The sequence below is a fragment of the Palaemon carinicauda genome, chromosome 6, assembly GCF_036898095.1.
Source record: "Palaemon carinicauda isolate YSFRI2023 chromosome 6, ASM3689809v2, whole genome shotgun sequence".
Taxonomy (NCBI): Eukaryota; Metazoa; Arthropoda; class Malacostraca; order Decapoda; family Palaemonidae; genus Palaemon; species Palaemon carinicauda.
Genome location: NC_090730.1, coordinates 55887373 through 55890060, shown reverse-complemented (window position 1 = coordinate 55890060; position 2688 = coordinate 55887373). Strand labels below are relative to the sequence as shown.

General features: G+C 40.5%; 1 pseudogene; it reads left to right on the top strand.

Annotated features, from left to right (window-relative positions):
- Positions 1-431: 431 nt before the first annotated feature.
- On the top strand, positions 432-2516 carry LOC137642085 (piggyBac transposable element-derived protein 4-like; annotated as a pseudogene).
- The last annotated feature ends 172 nt before the right edge of the window (positions 2517-2688 follow it).

Below are 2688 nucleotides of genomic sequence, written 5' to 3'. Positions count from 1 at the left end.
ATGTTCGAGGTATATATATATATATATATATATATATATATATATATATATATATATATATATATATATATATATATATATATATATATATATTTATCCCTAGACCAGTTACCAGGGTGGAATTCCTCCGGTGTTTTAGAGGCATTTGCGTAAATTATACATCTGGCAGCGTGACTCCGGCTTGACATTCCCAATAGCTGTAGTGTTTAGTATGATATGACTAGGGGGGGTTCTGTGGTTTAACTATCTCAATCAGTTTTTGCTCCTTGGTCCATTTTGGAAGAATTTTTCCCACAGTTAGTGTGTTCGTTTCACCTAGGTGTTTTTCTCCAGGTATTACCATTTTTATTATAAATTGTGAACCCTTATTCTACTATTTTTTCTATCTTTTCAGCTATTATCAGATAAAATATATTAAATAAGAGTAAGACATGGCAAAGCAAATGCACATATATACAGATGGAGCACTTGAGAGTGTAATGAAAAGTACTGATTTAACAGATTAATTTTCTTTAAGTGAATGCGAGGGTGAAAATGAGTAATTTAAAGCTGACTTTATGTATGAGAGTGATAGTGCTGTGGAATATAATCCTATACCAAGTGAAGACAGCGATGATGATGACGATGGGGAGGAGGTATGTGGTGGTAAAAGGTAAAAACAAAGAAGGGTGATAGTTATATCCACACCAGTCAAGCGCTGAGACCTCAACTTCATTGCCCCATCAACTTCTGATAAAGGCTGTGCCAGGTCCCCAACTATTACTGCCTCAATCTCCAATGGGGGCCGTGGGACCTCGCTATTTCCTATAGCTTCAACCTCTGATGTGCACTTTGCCACCTCCCCGGTTCCTACTGCTTCGACCTCTGATGCAAGACATGCCACATTCCCTGCTGCCACTGGCCAAGGAAGAAGTCGTCACCATCGCCAATGTGAAATGCCTTTCATCCTCACATTCAATACCAGCACATTTAACAATGGGAGTCAGTATAAGTGGAATTGCCGGCCACAGTCCAAAGCAAGCATCAGGACACCAAGTAGGAACATAATCCAGAGCTTTACACCCCGCTCTGTTCCAGGCAAGGCAAGGGATGCTGCGTCACCCAAAGAAGTGTTCTGCTTGTCTCTCAATGATGAAATTGTCTATATTATTGTGAAGTGGACTAACCAGAAAATGGATGTACTTGCCTCTATGTATAGTCAACAGACAGCAACTTATATGCACACATAGCCAAAAGAAATAAAAGCACTCTTGGGTATCCCAGTCATCAGTGGTGATAAAAATGATGGGCACATCCCCAAGGAACAAATGTTGAGCTTCGATGCAGAATATTCTTTATATCAAGTAGCTATGTCTGAGGTGCGATTCAAATTCCTCATCCGCGGTTTCAGATTTGACGCCATTGAAACACGGGACGATCGGAAGAGAATTTAAAAGTTTGAGCCCATGGGGGAGGTATGGGATATCTTCAATGGGAACTGTGGCCGAATTTATGTCCCCCATGAGAACGTCACAGTTGACAAGCAGTTATTGTGTTTTAATGGTTGGTGACCATTTAGGATGCTTATAACAAAGAAGGAGGCCAAGTATGGCATCAAGCTGGTCCTGATCAATGAAAGCAAGAACAAGTAATTACTCGGTGCATACCCTACTTAGGTAAGAAGGTGGCTGAGGACAGGGGAAACCTTCAACTTGGCTATTACTACACCAAAGAGCTGACAAGACTCTACCACGGATTAAACAGGAATATGACCGCCGACAACTGGTTCACCTCTGTTCCCCTGGTACCTGACTTTCTGAATAACCATGGAATGACCCTTGTTGGCACATTACATGCCAATAAAAAGAAATACCTAATGATATGACGGACAAACAGACACGGAAATAAATATCAAGGGCCTTCTTGTACACCATGCAAATGATGCTAGTTTCATATATGGCCAACACATCAAGTACCAGGAAGAAACTGGTGCCGCTGTTATCATCTCAGCACACTCAGCACACCATCGGCAATGCTGGAAAGACGAAGGTCATCGAGTTCTATAATTCCACTAAAGCAGAGACTGATAAATTTGACCAGATGTGTTCTGTCACCTACTGCTCCCCGTGACTAGACGTTAGCTACGCTGCATCATGTATGGACTTGTGAATGATGCCAATATCAATTTAAATATCATATATAGGGAGAATTTGCAGAAGAAAAGGGAACCGCTCATCTAAGGTATAAAGTTTTTGATACAGCTGGGGAAAGTACTCATAACTCCTTGGGGACAATCACGGATGCATTTACATGCCCCTCCCCAACCTCAAATTTTGAAAACCACTGTGTACGATATACCATCACTTGGCAGTGCTACACACTCGTCAGGGACATCATTTGCAAACGGCAGTGAGGCTTTGATGCGCTGTGTTAGGTGCCCTAGCAAGAGTGATAGGAAGAAACAGGACAGATGGAACAGGTGCCCCAAGGCAAAGTGTCCTTGCCACCTGTATCCTGTTTGTGGAGACTGCATGTAGCTGGTGAGTTTTATATATATATATATATATATATATATATATATATATATATATATATATATATATATATATATATATATATATATATATATATATATATATTGTCATGGGCCCGTGCTGGGAGTCAAGCCTTGATTAAAGGACTCAGGGTAGTAACACAGAAAAGGAATAA